The sequence below is a fragment of the Lygodium microphyllum genome, chromosome 26 (assembly GCF_053477565.2).
Source record: "Lygodium microphyllum isolate KBCC chromosome 26, Lygodium_microphyllum_v1.1.10, whole genome shotgun sequence".
NCBI classification, from domain to species: Eukaryota; Viridiplantae; Streptophyta; class Polypodiopsida; order Schizaeales; family Lygodiaceae; genus Lygodium; species Lygodium microphyllum.
Window position 1 is genome coordinate 9,099,488 of NC_141160.1, and position 21,025 is coordinate 9,120,512.

Here is a 21,025-nt window from a genome sequence, read left to right on the forward strand (position 1 = left end):
TTCTCTTATTTTTTTGAGGTATGTATATATGAATTCCCTATGTATAACTAGGGAATTACATTCCCCACATCTCATGGTAGGGAATCCTAGGCATGCATGTATGATTTCCTTATATATAACCAAGGAATTTCATTCCCCACATCTTAAACTAGGGATTTGTATGTCATATAACTAGGGAATGTCGTTTCCCATCTAACATAGCAAGGGGAATTGTAGGCCACAAAGCTAGGGAATTTGGTTCCCCACAATTCATTCTCACAAATTACAAATATCCATATCTAAAATATATACTTTATGGGAGATCACAAATAGTCATACTAAGCTATAATTTGTGGGAAGTGGTCATCAAACAAATTAGGCTTAAACTAAGTGGTAACTCAATAATACAACATTTCTTCTAATCTCTTTTTATGAAATTTGGCAAAACTCTTCTACTTACTCCTCTGAAGATTATTTGGTTGTGCAACAAGCCTATTGAAGGATGGATTTTAGGCCCCGGAACATGCCTAAAAATAGGGGAAAAATATGGAAATGCGGGGGAAAATGCTCAACCACGAAGGCGGCAGCTCGACCTAGGACGATTTTAAGCATTAAGTGCTTGACGGGCGCCCGTGCGACACTCCGTGAATTTTCATAATTTTTCCGTGCGCCTGTGCCAGTCAGTGAAGCTGCAGGCCTGTCCGGGATGTTGAGACGAGCTCATAGGAATTTTCAGATCGAAGTTCCGAGTCCGGGTGCGGAAGATGGCCCGAAACCGGCCGGGGTGCCCAAGAGGGGGTCCAAAATGGAAATTTGAAAAGGTGTGAAGGAGGGGGGGTGACCTTTGGCACCCCCCCCTCAAAAAATCGTGGATATGGAGGGGGGGCGGCGGCTGAAAACAGCCGCCGAAAAAAACGCGACCCCCCCCCCCACAATCGATTGCTGGCTCACAAAGAAGCCATGGTTATGGACCTCCAGGCCTGATGAAGATGATGTGCCGATCAATTCGCCGGTCTCCGCTCCCGCAATGGTGGACTGGTTGAAGAGAGAGAAAACCAGTCTTTCTCTCTCCTCTCTCTCTCTCCTCTTAGCCCCCGTTCGTGCTTGAAGGAATAGGATGAAGATGGACGGCCGGATGGATGCCGATTCTTGACGGGATGAAAGAGCAATGCAAAACCATTGTAGATTGCTGATTCCAAGCAGAATTCATGGCTGGAAATCAATCGTGGGACGTGCCAAATTTAATGGAAAAACCCGCAAGACACGGTAATAATTGTTTTTTCAAGGAAAATGGTCTTTTGATGCAAATTTGGTTGATAAAAATGTGTTCATATGGATTGAGTTTTGAGTATGTCGTGCTTTGAGTTGGTTTCTAGCTGTTCATCATTTAAAAATCTGGAAAACATGTGTGGGATAGCAGAAAATAGGGAACCGAGACACGAAAAACCATGAAAAATGGGGAAAAACAAGGGTTTTGGGCATATAAATGGGGAAAACCGTCGATACACATCAACTAATCTTTCAATTTTGTTGCAAATGAACTAAGGGCCACAGCCCACAAACTGGTTTCAATTTTCAGCAATTTAAAAAATACAAGAAAATGAAGAAAATGGGGAAAAATGATAAAAACACCATGAAAAAATAGGGGAAAAATACATTTGGGGCTACGAAAAATACAGAAAAATAGGATTTATGTTTGTTGATGTATAGCAAGGTTGGGGCATGAAGTTATGCTTCAGTTCAGCCTTGTTTATATGTTTTGGTGCGTGTTTCATTCCTTTCTCCACATAAAATGACAAGGAAACCCTAAAAGAAATGAATATAATGATGCACTATCAACGGGGAAGGGTAGAGTTGTGGAAAAATGGTTAAATGCCGTTGAGCATGAGGAATAATTTGCTGATTTTATATGTATTGCATCTAGGACGGAATAATAATGATAAAAATTAAAACCTAGTAGCACGAAGATCACTTCGGTGCTAGGTGTTGCAACGAAGCACAAAGCGGTTAGAAAGAAAAGCATGAAAGAGATGATTTGCACTTGCACGCTGCTGATTTTTAAGATGTTTGAGCACTAGGCATCCACCTCTTTGCATGATCATTTAGAGGAAATTAAAAGTATCAGAGTTAGCTCCTGGATATGCATTGCAATTGTTTTTGGGATATGACCTACGTTGAGAGTGTGAGGTTCCTATGTCGTAGGCTAGTCGTGGGATCATAAAGGGGAAGTCAAGTAAGGACAATGGTACATTCCTGGATACGTTTATTTGGTACCTTGAGTGACGTTTGTGCGAAATGTCTAAATGTTGAGCGACGCATCGAGGGGCCAATCCCCAAGGTGTAGGAGAGTCGCAGAGGGTTGACGGCATTCAGCCGTAGGAGGAACCCCATGTGTATGTGATTCGAGCCTTTTGGCTATGTGAAAGGGACTCCCTCTGAGGAGTAATATTGGGTTAGGATCAGTTGGACTACAACGTATTACAAACGCAATGTGTAGGAAGGCAGAGATTTTGATAGGCGCTCCTGGCCGCGAGGCCGAGGGGTTGTCTTGTGCATAGTGACGAGGTCCGGCTAGTGCATGAGCCAGTGCCGGCCCGTTTTTAGGTCCATCAGTGGTGCGTCTGCCGGGAGCTGCTTAAAAGTGGCGGTTCTCGAATCCTGGTTTTCTAGGGACCAACTAGCAGTTTATGCCAAAGGATACTGAGCTTGATCCGTTATTTAGTGATAAGCATCGTCTAGCAGAAATCCAAAAGCAAGAAAGAGACGAAAGAGCTAGGCGACGTGCTGAAATTTTTAGGAGATATTCCCCTAAGCGGAGCGGTGCTGAACCCTTACGAGGGAGTGGATCTAGTGGTCTTAGGACCCCAAGCAGTAAGTTAGGAGAAGGTGGAAGCTCTAGTGCTCCCCTTCCTGCCATAAGCCAATCCACGTCAATTGCGGGAGGTGTAACCCCACCGTTCCCTATTCCTAGTGCAAATCCAATCCTCGTCATGGCGCAGCCTATTGCAATTCCAGCAGGAACGACGGATTTGCCGGCTCTAGGCTACCCGCTACCCATTTTTAATGGGTTAGTTGAGGAAGATGCGGAACTCCACATTAGGGAGTTTCAAAAGCTGATGTTTAACTGTCGCATTCAAGAGGAAGGACATTTAATGATGTTCTTCAACATGACTCTCAAAGGAAGAGCCGCTATATGGTATCATGGTTTAGAACCCGGTACCATATTGAACATTGATGCATTTTATGGAGCTTTTCGAAGGGAGTTTGCCCCTGAAAGGGGTGGGCAGTATTGGTTGCGTGTACTCAACGTGACCCGCCAAGATCCACACGAGGATATTCGTGCTTATGCGAAGAAGATAAAAGAGGTCTTCCGTAAGTTGGACACCTCTATCCCTATCCCCGCAGCTGCCCAATTGCAATATTTCCTACATGGTTTGGACTTTAATATCCAATTGCAGTTGAGTAGTGTTCCCTTGGGGGATATAGATACTGCCATTACACGAGCACAAGAGGTGGAATCCCGACTACAAGCAGCCTATGCTTCTCGCGGCAATTCGAACATGGGTTTAGTATTGGGAAACAATATGGCAATAGCCAATGGCAGTAGTGGCCAAGGGATAGCGATGGCTAACCCTAATGGGAGAGGGAACATGATACAGAATGTCCCTTTATTACCAGCTCCCCCTAGCATGTCGATGCCTACGGGCAGTCAAATGGCTCCAAGTAGTGGAGGCCAGGCGGTCAATTCTAATACCATGCCTGTGGCTCAACAACCAGTGCCTAATCGAATTGTTAGGCCGATTGAACGACATGGTAATGACCAAGGCTATGAGTCGAGTTCTTCCAATGTTCTTGGCGAGGTTAAGGACATGATGAAGCATTATACCGACATGATTACGGAGCAGTATCGACAAATAGCTGTTGATGTCAACTTCCTTAAAAAACAACAAAATTTGATAGGAAGTAGATACCCAGAGGAGGGTGCACCGGCGAGGTTTAGTTGCAAATGGTGTGGCGGGCAGCACTATCCAAGAAATTGCCCAAATGTTAAGTGCGACATTTGTGGAAAATCCGGCCATCTAGCAGCTACTTGCTGGAGTAAGATCAGTTCTCTCCAGCGTGGAAGTCGGCAACCAGGGCCTGTTAATCATCGTGCCCAAGGAAATGACCCCCAGCCAGAAAATGGGCCTAAACAAATACTTCAACGACCAAAGACTACAGTGGAAGAGCTACCAAGTGGTAGTGGGGTTAGTTTGATTGAGGCTGTACGCGTTAATGATGCTGAAACCTCTAATCTACGAGCTGTCCTTACAAGAGGTAAAAAGGGTAGAGAAGCCGACATGGATAAGCCTGTTGACGGAAACCCTAAACAAGGCGACAAAGGAACACAAGTTTTGGATCCTGCCCTAGAAGGGGGACCTTTGAAGCCCGTAGAGAGTAAAGCCGATAAGGAAGCACCAAAGAAGAAGGTGAAAGTTAAGAAAGAGGCAATAAAGCCAGTTCAGCGACCTAAAGAGCGGAGGATTTGGCGTGAAAAGCGAGCTCTTTCGAACTATCATGAATTCGATTTGGCGGGCTCTCTTTGCGAAGTCAAGCCGGATGTGAACCTTTTGCAGCTTATTAAGCTTTCCCCAGGAGTACGTAAGGAATTTAGAAAGATCCTACGTACCGGGTATATTGTAGAACCTTTGGGTATTGCGCGAGTTGGTGATGACTGGTTCGAGCATGCTGAGAAGCATTGCCCAAGGGTTGCAGCCTATGTCGATGGGATATTAGTAGATTATGCCATTGTCGACACGGGATCATCTGTTAACATTATGAGTTCTGAACTGATGGAAAGGTTGGGTCTTGCGATTCAGAAAGATACTTCCACAATTCTCAGAATGGCAGATGACAGTTTGAGACAGCCGGAAGGCTGCATTACTAAGGTCCATGTCACTGTTGCAAATGTAGAATGCCTGTTGGACTTTAGGGTGATTCGTTTTGCAGGGCGGCCAAGTTACCAAGTATTACTTGGACGACCTTGGATCTTGCAAGCGGATTGCCAAGTGGATATACCCGCCGGTCGATTGTTATTCGGCAGAGGTGCCCAGCGTGTGGTGGTTGATGCTTATCCTGAGTCCCCGCAGAGTGAGAGAGCTCCTCTATCTTCTACAGAATTGGAGACATTAGAAGATTTATCTGCTAGTGAGACATCATCGAGTGATGAGTCCAAAGAGGGATCCACCACGGAGGACATCTATCAGATCACTTTGAACGAGCCGATAGAGGCCCAAGATCGTATAAGAGATGCAGATGTTATCGAGCTAGACCTTGGTACGCTTGATGATTCGCGGCCAATCAAATTAGGCTCTATGCTCAGCTCAGCAGAAAGGGAGGACTATGTGGCCTTGATCCAGGAATTCCGTGATATCTTTGCCTGGAGTTATGATGAGTTGAGAGGCATCCCTCCCAGTCTTGCTGTTCATACAATTCCGTTGAAAGAGGGTAGTCGTCCTGTACGGCAGAAAGTCAGGCGTATGCCTTTCGAATTAAGGGACGGGTTGTTTGAAGAGTTACAGAAGCTTCGAAAAGCGGGTTTGATTTTCCCTGTACAACACACGGAATGGTGTTCGCCAGTTGTGATTAGAAAGAAGAAGAATAATCAGATCCGTTTATGTGTAGACTTTAGGGAGCTGAATAAGCAGACAGTTAAGGACTACTACCCATTACCATTTATTGACCAGATTTTGGATCAATTAGCGGGTAGGGAGATATATTCGTTTATGGATTGCTTTGCAGGATACAACCAAATGGCAATTGCAGAAGAGGACAAGTTGAAAACAACTTTTATCACTGTATTTGGCACTTTTGCTTACCACGTGATGGCTTTTGGTTTATGCAATGCGCCTGGTTCGTGGCAACGAACAGCCGATAAGACATTCGGTGACATATCCCCTGAAGAGTTGAGGGTGTTTATTGATGACTTAGGGGCCGCCACCGTGAGAGAAAGGCAGTTGATCATTTTGAGAAAATGCTTTGAGCGCTGTAGACAATTTTGCATCGCCCTAAACCCACGGAAGTGTGCTTTTGGAGTACCTTATGGGCTATTGCTGGGCCATGTGGTCAGTTCGGTAGGAATTGCGACAGACCCCGAGAAGGTGAAAGTCATAGTTGCCATGGGTCCACCACGCACTCCGAAAGAAGTTCATAGCTTTCTGTCTTCGGTTGGTTACTACCGTAGATTCATTAACGCCTTAGCAGAAAGAACGTTGCCACTTACAAATTTATTGTCCTTTAGCTGTTCGTTTGTATGGGGTGACCCTTGTAAGGTAGCATTTGAGGATGTGAAACAAGAGCTAGCCAGAGCGCCCGTTTTAAAAGCACCTAAGAGAGGTGAGGTGTTTTATATATTCTCAGCAGCCACCATGTATAGTATCAGCTGCTGTTTAGCCCAAATTTGGGAAGAGAAGTGGTACCACCCGATTGCTTTTGCTAGTCGGAAGCTGGGGGTATCCGAAATCAATTACACCTACATGGAGAAGCTGTGTCTAGCGATGGTCTTTGGGGCCAAGAAGTTCAGGCATTACATTCTCTATGAGAAAGTTGTACTTTATACGAAGGCGGAGGGACTTCGACTATTGATGAATAAGTTACAGCCGCCTGATCGTTTAGCGAAGTGGTTAATCACTTTGCAGGAATTTGATTATGAAATCAAGAGTAAGCCACCAAGGTTGCAAGGCATCGTGGAATGTCTAGTGGACTTTGGGGAGCCGAAAGAATCTGTGGCTGAAGGTAGTGACATGGAGATGATATTTAAAATAGATACGGCATCTATTCCCTCCTGGTATGCTGCAATAACGCATTATTTATCAACAGGAGAGGCGGGATCCGAATTATCTAAGGCTGAGAAAAGGAAAATTAAGCAGCAAGCATTAAAGTTTGCCTTGATCGCAGGTACATTATATCGGCAAGGGGTTGATGACATCTATCGCCGATGTGTGACGCCTGACGAGGTGCCATTCATTTTGGAAGAGTGCCATGATTCTGCTTGCGGTGGCCATTTTGCTGGACGGCTTACAGCACAAAAGGCTTTAAGAGCAGGTTATTGGTGGCCTGCCATCTTCCAGGATTCGTTTGCGTATGTTAAGCGATGCGATATTTGCCAACGACATGATAGTCGAGAGAATAGGAAACGACCACTCACCCCTATTATGGCGATACTTCCATTTGAGAAGTGGGGAATAGACTTTGTGGGTCCTATTACTCCGTCATCGACTACGCAAAAGAGGTACATCATTGTAGCAACTGACTACTTCACAAAGTGGTCAGAAGCACGTGCAACAAGGAAAGATGATGCTAAAGAAACTGCTAGTTTCCTTTTAGAGCAGATAATATGCCGGTTTGGTCCGCCGAAAGAATTAGTGTCGGACCGCGGAACCCATTTCCTGAATAAGGTGATCAAAGGTTTGACAGAGTTGTGGAACATCAAGCATAACAAGACAACCCCATATAATCCGCAAGCCAATGGGCAAGTTGAAAGCACCAACAAGCAGCTTGTGGGCATCCTGTCCAAAACTGTGTCGGAAAAGAAACGGGATTGGGATAAAAAGTTATACGTGGCAGTGTGGGCCTATAATACGACTTTCAAACGAGCCACTGGCCATACCCCGTTCAAGTTAGTATATGGGGAGGAGTGTGTCTTGCCTTTAGAAATTGAGCTGCCGACTATTCGGTTTGCCATCAATCATTCTTTGAGCGATGAAGACGCTCTTTTTGAGCGCTTGACGACACTGGCACATTTAGATGAGCTTAAGTTGCAGAGCTTATTGCACCAAGAAGTGGCGAAGCGCCGAATGAAGCAGCTACACGACCTCAAAGCCAAGAAATACACCTTCAAGAAAGGACAGCTTGTTCTGTATTATGATGCACGACGAGAATTATTTCCAGGCAAGTTAGAGCCCAAATGGGATGGGCCCTATAGGATCGTTAGGATAGGAAAGAATAAATCTACAGTATTGTTAGCTGACCTTGAGGGGATAGAATTTAAAAATAAGGTTAATCTTAATAAGATTAAACCTTATTACTTCTGATTACACTAATGCTATGACTGCCTTGCAGGTCTAGGCAAGATCGATCAAACATCTGCAAGGAAATCGTGATAGAGGTTGATGGGTCGTCTGATCCCTTATTTAGAACACCCATATTTGGAACAAAGATATCATCAGGGAAAGCTCATTTGGTGGAGCAAAGGATACAAGGTGATTGAGCAAGAAGGCGGGACATTCATTTGGGAAATCAAGGTCTTCTGCCATCACTGCCTACAACTTTTGACGAGCATCCCTGTTGAATTCAATGATGATGGAGGGATGGAGCCTACAGTCCACCCGTTGAAAATGCTGAATTTCGATTACCATAATTACGAGTAGAGTTCTGGATGGCAGGATATGTAAACCCTTTATGGACGTACACCTTGTACTTTGATGGGGCGTCCAGGGGTGCATGCAAAAAAGGAAGTGTAGGAGTTGTCATCCGAGACCCCCGACGACGCATTGTCATGAAGTTAGCTGCTTATCTCGGGGCGAATTTTACCAATAATATGGCAGAATACAAAGCCCTGATTATGGGTTTGAATATTGCAAAGAAGGGTGGTATCCGCCAGTTGTTGGTGAAAGGGGACTCTCAGTTGGTTTTAAATCAACTCAATGGGACGTACATGGTACGGAACCCCATCCTTTGTATGTACCATCATACTGCCATAGCCCTGCTAGACGAATTCGATAGAGTGTCTTTTCAGCTGATTCCACGGAATTGGAATCAGTTTGCCGATTCATTGGCTAATCTTGCGTATGAAGAGGACCTCTTCTTTAATTGTGGCCCTTGTCCCGATATATCTATTGATGGTGAGACAGGACCTGGTCGTTTGTGGGGTATGCTTTCTGAACATGCCCTCTTTGGCAGACGATGGTTGATTTGGGTGATGCAGAGGGTAAGCGAGACTCATCTACCTTTATTATCGGGGACCCATAGACTGATTCGACGCCATGTGATGCGAACACCTCTTGCGATATACGCAGGGGGGATAGGTCATAATTTAATGCACCTAGTTTAGGGCTACGAGCCTTTGTTTCCCTGGGAATGGTATGCTTTGATGTCTATCATGGTTGTTTCCAGGTGGATGTTCTGCATAATATTGGTTTATTTCATTAGGCCAAGAGGGCCGATTCAGTTTTGTAGCAAAGTCATGTATGATTTCATTAGGCCAAGAGGGCCATTTTCCTGTCTAGTGCGGGTGCGTTTAATTGGGTTTTTGTTGAGTGTTGTGCTGGACAGGTTTCGTGGTTCGTGGAATTTGGTGGAGCCTGGAGGAGCCTTTGCTGCGATGGAAGCTTCTTGTGGCCACTCCAGGTGATATTTCTCCTTTACAAGTACCTTTCTTTCCTGTTATATGTGTATTTGTACTTGTTGAGGGGATACTTTTTGTTGGGGACCGGCGACCAAGGCATAAAGTCCCAAGTTTAGGCTAAGTATGTTTGAGGGAGGTTGGAGTAGTCATTACCTCCTGTAAAGACATTGTTAGACATTAAAAGACCTGTTTGAGAAAGAAGTCCTAGTGACCCTGTTCTGCCAGCCTGCTAGGCAGCCGTTCTAGGCGTTCTTGTTAGTAGTGAGGCAGTTAGAGAAGCCTGCTAGAAGATAATAATAATGATGCCAAGAAATCCTGAACATCCCAAAAGATGAATATCAATACGAAGGTGTGTAAAAAGGGGTTCTAACCCCTATCACAGAAAAGCAAAGAAATAAAAATATATAAGCAGTTGATCATCGCCTTGCGAAGGCCTGGTAGGTTCCTGGGGACGAGTCAGACCCGGGGCCGATACCTTGTCTTCCTAGGGGTGGCTTCTTGCTGGAAAAATAATATCAAAACAAGGAAGGTTGGAGCGAAAATAAAAGTGAGCGTTAGAAAAGGATTAAGTGTCGCCTTGCGAGGGCTTGGTAGGTTCTTGGGTGCCGAGACAGGTCCTGAGACCGATGCCCTGTTCTCCTTGGGTCACTACGCTCAGCTCCCTCCTTTTTACATGCCAAGTATGTTCATCCAATCAAAACCCTCAAAGAAGAGATATACTGAAAGAAAATATCCTTTGCTCAGGCTATAGGAGTCCTCGCCTTGTAGGAGCTCCTAGTTGCGTTGTCTTTAGTTGGTAAGTAGTTCAGACTACCATTTAGGGCAACCTCTTTGACAGTTCTTTTTAGTTTGGCTGTGTTGGAGCAGCTGGTTCGTGACTCACTTCGGATCTTCTATTAGATGATGCTAGGCCTACTCCTTGTGGATGTTATGCCTTGGTTCTGTCAGGGGTAGGGGGAGCATTGTGCTGAGTTTTATGGTGATAATTGTTTTGTATCAGTTTGATGCTTCTTTGGTTGTTTATGTGCAGATATGTTCGTGGGTTCGACGGACTGAGTCGTCCTATCCCGTGGTCGCCAATGAAGGATGGATTTTAGGCCCCGGAACATGCCTAAAAATAGGGGAAAAATATGGAAATGCGGGGGAAAATGCTCAACCACGAAGGCGGCAGCTCGACCTAGGACGATTTTAAGCATTAAGTGCTTGACGGGCGCCCGTGCGACACTCCGTGAATTTTCATAATTTTTCCGTGCGCCTGTGCCAGTCAGTGAAGCTGCAGGCCTGTCCGGGATGTTGAGACGAGCTCATAGGAATTTTCAGATCGAAGTTCCGAGTCCGGGTGCGGAAGATGGCCCGAAACCGGCCGGGGTGCCCAAGAGGGGGTCCAAAATGGAAATTTGAAAAGGTGTGAAGGAGGGGGGGTGACCTTTGGCACCCCCCCCTCAAAAAATCGTGGATATGGAGGGGGGGCGGCGGCTGAAAACAGCCGCCGAAAAAAACGCGACCCCCCCCCCCACAATCGATTGCTGGCTCACAAAGAAGCCATGGTTATGGACCTCCAGGCCTGATGAAGATGATGTGCCGATCAATTCGCCGGTCTCCGCTCCCGCAATGGTGGACTGGTTGAAGAGAGAGAAAACCAGTCTTTCTCTCTCCTCTCTCTCTCTCCTCTTAGCCCCCGTTCGTGCTTGAAGGAATAGGATGAAGATGGACGGCCGGATGGATGCCGATTCTTGACGGGATGAAAGAGCAATGCAAAACCATTGTAGATTGCTGATTCCAAGCAGAATTCATGGCTGGAAATCAATCGTGGGACGTGCCAAATTTAATGGAAAAACCCGCAAGACACGGTAATAATTGTTTTTTCAAGGAAAATGGTCTTTTGATGCAAATTTGGTTGATAAAAATGTGTTCATATGGATTGAGTTTTGAGTATGTCGTGCTTTGAGTTGGTTTCTAGCTGTTCATCATTTAAAAATCTGGAAAACATGTGTGGGATAGCAGAAAATAGGGAACCGAGACACGAAAAACCATGAAAAATGGGGAAAAACAAGGGTTTTGGGCATATAAATGGGGAAAACCGTCGATACACATCAACTAATCTTTCAATTTTGTTGCAAATGAACTAAGGGCCACAGCCCACAAACTGGTTTCAATTTTCAGCAATTTAAAAAATACAAGAAAATGAAGAAAATGGGGAAAAATGATAAAAACACCATGAAAAAATAGGGGAAAAATACATTTGGGGCTACGAAAAATACAGAAAAATAGGATTTATGTTTGTTGATGTATAGCAAGGTTGGGGCATGAAGTTATGCTTCAGTTCAGCCTTGTTTATATGTTTTGGTGCGTGTTTCATTCCTTTCTCCACATAAAATGATAAGGAAACCCTAAAAGAAATGAATATAATGATGCACTATCAACGGGGAAGGGTAGAGTTGTGGAAAAATGGTTAAATGCCGTTGAGCATGAGGAATAATTTGCTGATTTTATATGTATTGCATCTAGGACGGAATAATAATGATAAAAATTAAAACCTAGTAGCACGAAGATCACTTCGGTGCTAGGTGTTGCAACGAAGCACAAAGCGGTTAGAAAGAAAAGCATGAAAGAGATGATTTGCACTTGCACGCTGCTGATTTTTAAGATGTTTGAGCACTAGGCATCCACCTCTTTGCATGATCATTTAGAGGAAATTAAAAGTATCAGAGTTAGCTCCTGGATATGCATTGCAATTGTTTTTGGGATATGACCTACGTTGAGAGTGTGAGGTTCCTATGTCGTAGGCTAGTCGTGGGATCATAAAGGGGAAGTCAAGTAAGGACAATGGTACATTCCTGGATACGTTTATTTGGTACCTTGAGTGACGTTTGTGCGAAATGTCTAAATGTTGAGCGACGCATCGAGGGGCCAATCCCCAAGGTGTAGGAGAGTCGCAGAGGGTTGACGGCATTCAGCCGTAGGAGGAACCCCATGTGTATGTGATTCGAGCCTTTTGGCTATGTGAAAGGGACTCCCTCTGAGGAGTAATATTGGGTTAGGATCAGTTGGACTACAACGTATTACAAACGCAATGTGTAGGAAGGCAGAGATTTTGATAGGCGCTCCTGGCCGCGAGGCCGAGGGGTTGTCTTGTGCATAGTGACGAGGTCCGGCTAGTGCATGAGCCAGTGCCGGCCCGTTTTTAGGTCCATCACCTATGAAGGTAACTATATTGATAACAAATTTAATATTGCAAATTATGTGACCTAGTTCAATACTTATTTGAAATTAGGCACCTATGGTGTGTGCCATTTGTGCATCTTTATCCACACATTTCTAGTGCATGTGCATTGCAAAAAGAGATGAAAAGGGTCCTCTTTTCCATAAGGGTAATGTCCTAAATAAGCATCAACATACTTATCTATCTTTATGGAAAACTTCAACATAATTAGCCTCAAAAGAAACATATAAAACTTATGGAGAATGATGTGGTATTCTATATTGGTAGGGTTAGGCTTTTCTCATTTTCTCACATGCATAAGCTTGTTGGACTTACTCTGATTATCCCAAATCATGTTAGAGTTTAAGGAGACATTGCTCATCTTACATATGATCAAGCATAATTTAGATTAGAAGTATTGTAATAGAAAATGTGCTAGATATCAAAGCCCCAAGGCAAATGGGTTGGTTTCTCAAGGCACGCGTGTTAAGGATCACCAAAAAATAATTAGCTACAAAGGTTCCTAGTTAATTTTTTTGTACTTTTACAAGTTTCATTAATAACAAATATATCCTCTTTGAAGCCCAAAACATTCAATCAAATAGATAATTTAGGTGACAAGTCAATCCTCACGAAGAGACCTAGCCAATCTTGAGTACTTTAAGCTATTGGTATTGTTTTTCATGTTTCTCATGGGAAAATATCCTCTAAAAGAGAGGTTTCACAATGGGTCAAATAAAAATTTGTGGAAATGGCTTTTGGGTTTAGAGAGAGCTAATCCACTATCTTCCTCGATTACTAAGCTCTTCTCTTGAGGAAGATAGTGTGTGCTTACAATATTACAAGATCATGCACTTTCCACATCAAATCTCACATTCTTTATGATTTTGTGTTTGCATATTTGTTTGAGTGTGATGAGCATCTATTTTGGTAAGTTTCTCCTCCTTTGCACATTCTTGTCCCACCAATTATAGGAGCAATTTCAAGAAAATCCTTGATGGATCATCAAGCATAACCCAGACCACTCAAATAAAAATGTCATATCTTCTTGAGTAATCTTTGACCAATTTATTTGATATTTTTGGCATGCTCATTGTATAGAGATATAACATGGAGTCTTGCCACAACTATGCCATGTAGGATACACATTAAAGAAATGGCTTTTATCATATCTCCTTCTTCAAATCGTCCTCTAAGGATGCTCTCTTATCTAATCTACACTTTCTATTTGGTTGTGGCTTGCATGCAATGATTCTTGGTATTCTAAAATGCAATAGTCCTTTAATTAAACCCTTTTGTAGTAGTTAAAGCAAGTAGCTTGCAATAAACTTTGCTATCATTTTAATATGGTATCACCATATAGGTTTCCTACATAATTATGTGAGTATCTTGCATTCTATGTACCACACTTGACGATAACATGGGACAATATTTCAATGTTAATGAAAGCAATCTAGCAAGACACTCTCTCTCCATAAGCATCAAGAAATTAACACATAAAGGTAAGCCTTTTAGATCCTTGCAAGTTGTTACGATAGTATAGAAGATACATATGGACCTTAGGGGAGAACCCCTAATGGAGAAGCTTCCTTAGCCATAGTTGCATGCATTCCTCACGTGTTCCAAGCTAGAGAGGGATAGTGAGTGGGTATAGTGGAGCAAAATATTTCACTGACATAGATATACTCTAGAATGAAAGGAAACATTGGAGCTTGTTGCCTCTAGGTCCATGATGAGATGTTTGGGATAACAAGTTGTGTTTCTCCTAGTTGATCTCACATGATGGCAGACCTCAATAGGTGGCTGAAGCTAGGGAGTCCACGGCATGCTATGATTCTATTGGAGCATTTTGCATGCAAGATAGAGATGGTTCTATGTTCATTTTCTATGATCAAGGTATGCCTAAGAGCTACATTGACATTGGTGCTTCTTTCAAGACAATGTCTAGCAAGGAAGTAGTTATGCTAACTCGCTCTCTAGCAGCTCTTTTGAGATGTTGGATGTATGGTGATGATGAATCTTCTTTGGTAGTTGTGGTGGTGAGGGCATATTGTGGTCATCTTGAGGTTCTTATGAGGGTGCTGGCTAATGGTAGATGTCTAAGGATATTTTCCATTTCATTACATCACTATATACATGTGTGTAGTATCCATCCATGATCTGAGAGAGGGTGTTAGCATTATGTAGCTCATCGTGGTCCACATGTGCTCATGGTTTTGGTGTTTTGGCTTAGTTTGTTCCCAAGCAAGTATATTTCCTCTCTAAACACTCTCATTTGGCCATACTAGATCATATTGGGCTCGTGCTTACTTTTAGGCAAGTCGTATCAGGTTCTGGGTTTGTGCTCCCTTAAAGGAAAGTCACATTAGGGTTTCTCTAGAGAGATCTTTGGTTTTAAGTTTCTTTTCTTCCTCTAGCAGAGAGGCTTTAATGTCAACAAGTTGAGGATCAGGCATATTGGTTAGAGTGGTTGATACATTATCATAAGCAGGAGGCAGACTTTTTAACAAGACACCAATGCAAACATCTTCATCCATTTTTAGCTTTATCCCTACAAGTTGAGTAAGCAGGCTTTCCATGTAGTTCAGATGGGATGCCAGGGATGTATGAGGCTTCATATCAAGTCGGAAAAATTCAATCAATAGACCATAGACGACTTTGACTGTGCACCAAATAAGGTATCCAATTTGTCCCAAGTGTCATGGGACGTGTCACAGGCATCCACATGATGGATGTAGCTGTCATCCAATTCCAGTTTAATGATGGCTTGTGCCTTGTCATCATTCTTCTGCCAAGTAACTGCAAGGTCCGCATCCCGAGGTTTCTTCTCTTTGCCATTGGTAATGGCCCAAAGACCCTTCTTCATCAGAATGAGCTTGATGTGGGTTTGCCAGGTGTGAAACCCGACTCCCTTGAACCGAGCATTTGGAGAGTCTTTTCCCATGTTGGATAGCTGAAGCAGCAGCAAATTAGTACCAAGATTCTCAAATGTTATAGGTGAAGGAGCAGATTACAATGTGTCAAGAGACACAAGTAATGGTAGTGTGAAAACACACTATGTAGAGACTTGATGTTGAGCTTGAATCTTCCTTGCTCGAGGCCGTTGATCCTTCTTCAGTCTTCTCAGGTCCTTCCCCTCCTTGATTTGGTGTTGGGACAGTAGATTAGAGTGGGCTTTAGCTTGGTTTAGTGGCAGGAGTGAGAAAATGAGAGAAAAATGAGCTTGGGAGATTTTGGCTATGGTGGAATTAGGGTTTCTAAGACAGGGGCTTGGTTTTTTGTAGATTGCAGGAGCTATGGTTGATCATTTCCATTTTTTTTTTAACAGAAATGTAGCTCTTTCCAAGGCCTATCAAAACCCTATGATCTTCGTCATCATCGCGATGTGTGCAGGCGGAATTCGACGTATGAACAGCAATGGCGCAGTTTGGACAGCGATGACAAATTTTTGCAATGCTAGGGCTGTCAATTGCCAATGTGCCTCTATGATGTGCCAGGAAGGAGCGTAGGGAGTCAAGGAATGATCCTCCAAAAGAGAGATTGGGGAGATATTGCCTGGTTCAAGAGATCCAAGAGCTCCAAGGAGGCAGGGTCCTGCAGGCTATGGCAGCCATTGAAGCTTCATTGAAGGTAGAGTGAGTATGGAGTTGGGAGTGAAGTCATGAACTCAAGCCGAGCTGAGGAAAGATAAAGAAGAGCTGGAAGAGCAGAGACGAGGCTAGGCCATGCCCAACTGTGCTTTGATACGATGTCAAAATGAGCGGGATCTAGGACATGGCAGTCAGCTATGGTGGATGAAAGAAGAAGAGTAAACTCATGATGGAGGAGACAAAGACACAGTTTGTTACACAAGTGAATTAGGTTCCAAGATTGAGACTTGGACTCATAAACACAATCTTGTGTATGTGGACAATGACAGTGACACTTTACTGATAAGAAAAGACTACTATCATTGCATTAAGAAAAGGAAGCAAGTACAATGCTTTATAGGAAAGTAGGAAACTGCAGTAGGCACCACTATGCGTTTGGGATAGGTAAGCCTGCATGTCCTTGGCCCTGAAGCTCCATACAAAGAGGCTGTCAGTGAGTGTGATTGCTGAATCTCAACAGAAGGCCATTGGTCCAACCACATGGTTAGAAGATATTTGAGGACTCTTACACTCTCTAGATGATATGAAAAGAGTTTACTATACAAAATGGAGCCACTGAGGTTTTGGGAGCATTCCATTTATAAATGGACTAGAGGGTTTCTTAATACAAACACTTTGGTCTAGTGTGATGTGAGCAAAAGGGGGAACATGATCTTTGGGGGGCAAGAGGAACTAAAATGAATAGAATGGAATATGAATAGATGATAGAAAAGAACAGTCAGGAGTGATGTTAATGATGGTAACTTGCTATTGATCAAGGATTTCTTCTATGGCCTCTTGAGTGGCATATAATGGATTTGCAATTTCATGTGAAAGTTTGCTCACTCCAGTCAAGTGAAAGATCATGAATCGCAACTCCAAGTTGTCCTTGAAATAATGAAGACACACATGCTTTATGCTAAGAAGAAGAAATGTGCCTTCTGTAAGAGGTAGATTCAATATCTTGGGTTTATAGTCTCTAACAAAGGGATTGTTGTAGACCCTACCAAGGCTAAAGGTGTATAAGAATGGGCACCCCCAATGATAGTTAAGGAAGTCTAGAGTGTTTTGGGCTTGATATGAGGGTATTAGATTTTTATCAAGGATTACACCTTGATTACCGTACCCTTGACTAACTTACTCAAGAAGCAAACTTCCATTGTATGGACTCTCATTGAACAATCTAGCTTTGAGAAGCTTAAAAAGAGTTTAGTCATAGCTCCTATTCTAAAACTACCCAACTTGAACCAAGAATTTAAAGTTGTCACTAAGGCAAGCTCCCTCGTATTAGATTGTATGCTCTTGCAAGAAGGCCATCCGACAGCTTACTCTTCTAGGAAGCTAAAGATTCATGAGAAGACCTATGCTACCCATTATCTAGAGCTACTTATTGTAATTCATACTCTCAAACTATGGAGACACTATTTTCTTGGTAGCAAGTTTACCTTACTCACCAACCATAAAAGTCTCAAAAGGATCTTTACTCAACCTAATATGAACATGAGGCAATGATGATGGATTAAAGTCTTATAGGAGTATGACTTTGAGATTTAGTACAGGCCATGAAAGGAGAATGCCGTTGCAGATGCCCTAAGTCACAAAGCATTTCTCAATTCCCTTATCATAGAAGAACCTTTCAAGGAAAGGTCTTTAATAGTAATGGTGTTAATTCCTAGTAATCCAATCATACGAAGGGCTAAGGAAGAAGTAGGTAAGCACCCAAGATACCAATAGATGATAAAAGGATTTCAATCCAAAGAGATAGACCCTAAGTTCAAGTTCAAGTATTTGAACTTCTCCACAAAAGGACTTATCTATTTCATGAGGAGGCTATGCATTCCAAGAACTCAAGTTGTCAAGAAGAAGATACTTTGGGAAGCCCATGATTCTCCTTTCTCAAGACATCTAGGCTATGCAAAAACTCTCAACACAGTAAGAAGAAGATTTCATTGGAAAAAGCTTAAAGGAGATGTGCTTAAATATATCATTAAATACCTAAGTTGCCAACGGGTCAAGGTTGAGTGCATCAAGATGCTAGGAAAGCTCCAACCACTTGACATTTCACAAATTAAGTGAGAACTTATTAACATGGATTTTATAGTTGGGTTACCTTGTGTCTAAAGAGGATACAATTCAATCTTAGTCATTGTGGATATGCTAACTAAGGTTACTCACTTTATATAATTTAAAACTAACTACAAGGCTTCACATACTGCAAGGATCTTTGTGAAGGAGAGTTTTAGGCTACTTGGATTGCCTAAAAGAATCATTAGATTATGATTCTCTCTTCACTTCTCATTTTTGAAATTTTTTATTTGAAGCTATTAGTACCCATCAACACTGCCTATCATCCTCAAATTGATGAGCAAACTAAATGAGCCAACCAAATCATTGAAGATATAATTAGATCTTATTTATGTAAGGAGCCTAAGGGATGGATACAATACCTCCCTTTGGTGGAGTTTGCTTATAATGTATCCTATCATCAAAGCATCCAGATGACCCCATTCCAAGCTTTGTATGGACAAGAGTGCCTAATCCCATTGAACTTTTCAAACCCTACCTTAAATGTAGAAGCTTTCAAGAGGATGTTGGAAGAAATGGATGAGTAAGTTAAGGCTATTAGACAAGATATTTAGGTTGCCAAGGATGGATAGAAAGTATATGCTAATCTAGGAAGATAAAATGAATCTTCTCAAGGGGACATGGTTTTTGTTTCATGTTCATCCTAAGAAGATCTATTTATCCTTAGGACAATACAAGAATCTAAGCCCAAGGTCCTATGGACCATATAAAACTCTCAAGTGTCTAGGACTCAATGCTTATAAACTAGAACTTCTTAAACATTTGAAAGTTCACAATGTATATTATGCTAGCCTTCTAAAGTATTGTGTACCCAATCCTGATCATGTTCTTAATGACCAACAAGTTGTAATGCCAAGACAAGGATTCCTTAAGCTTCAATCTGATGATATTCTTGATAGAAGAGAATGGATCCTTAGAAACAGAGCCGTTAGGGAATATTTCATCCAATGGAAGAAAGACTATCTTGGGAAAGATGCCACTTGGATAGATGAGGATACCCTATATAAAAAACATCCCCAATTTTTTTCATAATAAAGGACTAGGACCAAATAAAAATATTAGAAAGATCTTCCTTACATGTAATAAACCTTACACTTGATGCCATCCATCATTTTTTAATGAGCTTAAAACCTCCATGCTACCACTTGCCATTGCTAAGATCATTGTTATTCTTAGATAAGGCTATAAAAACCTTAGCAAAAGGCTAATAAAGGGTAGAAAAAACATTATCCTATGTGCCAATTGATGCCGAGAGAGAGAGAGAGAGAGAGAGAGAGAGAGAGAGAGAGAGAGAGAGAGAGAGAGAGAGAGAGAGAGAGAGAGAGAGAGAGAGAGAGAGAGAGAGAGAGAGAGAAGGTAAAGAAGAAGAGAAGAGGAGGAGAAGAGAAGGGGGGAAGAGAGAAAGTAGATAAGAAGAAAAGAAGGAGTAGATGAAAAGAAGAGGAAGATAGAGAGGAAGAGAGTGAAGAAAGAGAGGGAGTGAGACGAAGAAGCAAGAGGAGATCATCTTAAAAAGCATAAGGAGAGCACCACTAGAGCTAGCAAGGATCTCCTCTACCTTTTTATACTTTGTGCTTTGACACAAGTCCTTTCTCTCCTAGCAAAGTCTTGATTCCGTAAAAGGAGCTACCAAACCATTTAGTGTTCAAGACTATCAAAGCTTGGAGCTAGTGCCGTAAACCTCTCCTTGCAATGGCTTCAAAGAGATAGTATTCTGGAGCAAGGAGTGCAAAACCTACCAATGCGATTGCGAACGTGGTCAACATGCCATCATATGCAACACAAGACTAGGTGCCTTCACAAATTAATGTTCATTCAATACATGGCCAGAAATGTGAATAAAGAAGTTTCGATATGGTAAAGAAACTATAGCGAAAGTAAATGATAGGAAAAGTAAAGATTATTAAATTATAATGTTAAAATATAAAGTTAGGATAAATTGCATAACATTGTACTGAGTAGATTATCTTAAGTTGCTTATAAATAAACAATTATGTTAAGAAAAAATCTTTTTGTATTTATAAATTATGTAAGCCCTAATACAAGTTTAAATAATTATTTTAGCTTTCACAAACTATGTGAATGTATGGGAAGGTAAAAATTGTATCGAAGATATTTCTCTTTGGATTTACGAATATCTTCAATATCAATAAATATTCCTTTAATATCTATAGATATTAAAAAATATTTTATTTGGGTATTTTATGCGAATTACAACAATTAAAGTAGAAGACTAAAAACTGTTGATTAGGAGTACTTCTTAAGGAATACAATTTCACTATTATTTTCAAGATCCAATAAGATCTCATATTTTAGGATAAAATCCTAGATTTCTAATGTGATCAAGGGACCAATCCTGAACAAGGGTTATGAACGAAAGGATTGCAAACAAAGATCAACAAAAACTAAGAAGAAGATCTAAAGAAGAAATGTTGATCAAAGTTTGAAAAAGGGGACCTAAAAATGTCAAATCTGAAGGAGAACTAGAAAAACCCCTAGAGTTAAAAGAGAGCCGAGTTGGAAGAGGGATTGCCTCTAAGATAAGATCTTGCTCAATTACCTCTCTATTTGTTAGAAACATTACTTGAAGAAAATTACTTGTGTTTGTAACAATGCATATAATTTTAACTTGATGTACTTAGGAAATTGATTGAATAATAAAAATTTCTAATACACTAAGTTAGAATATGATAAAAAGGAAAGCGCACTAGACCCCCCCCCCCCAATGCTAGTTATTATGGGTCC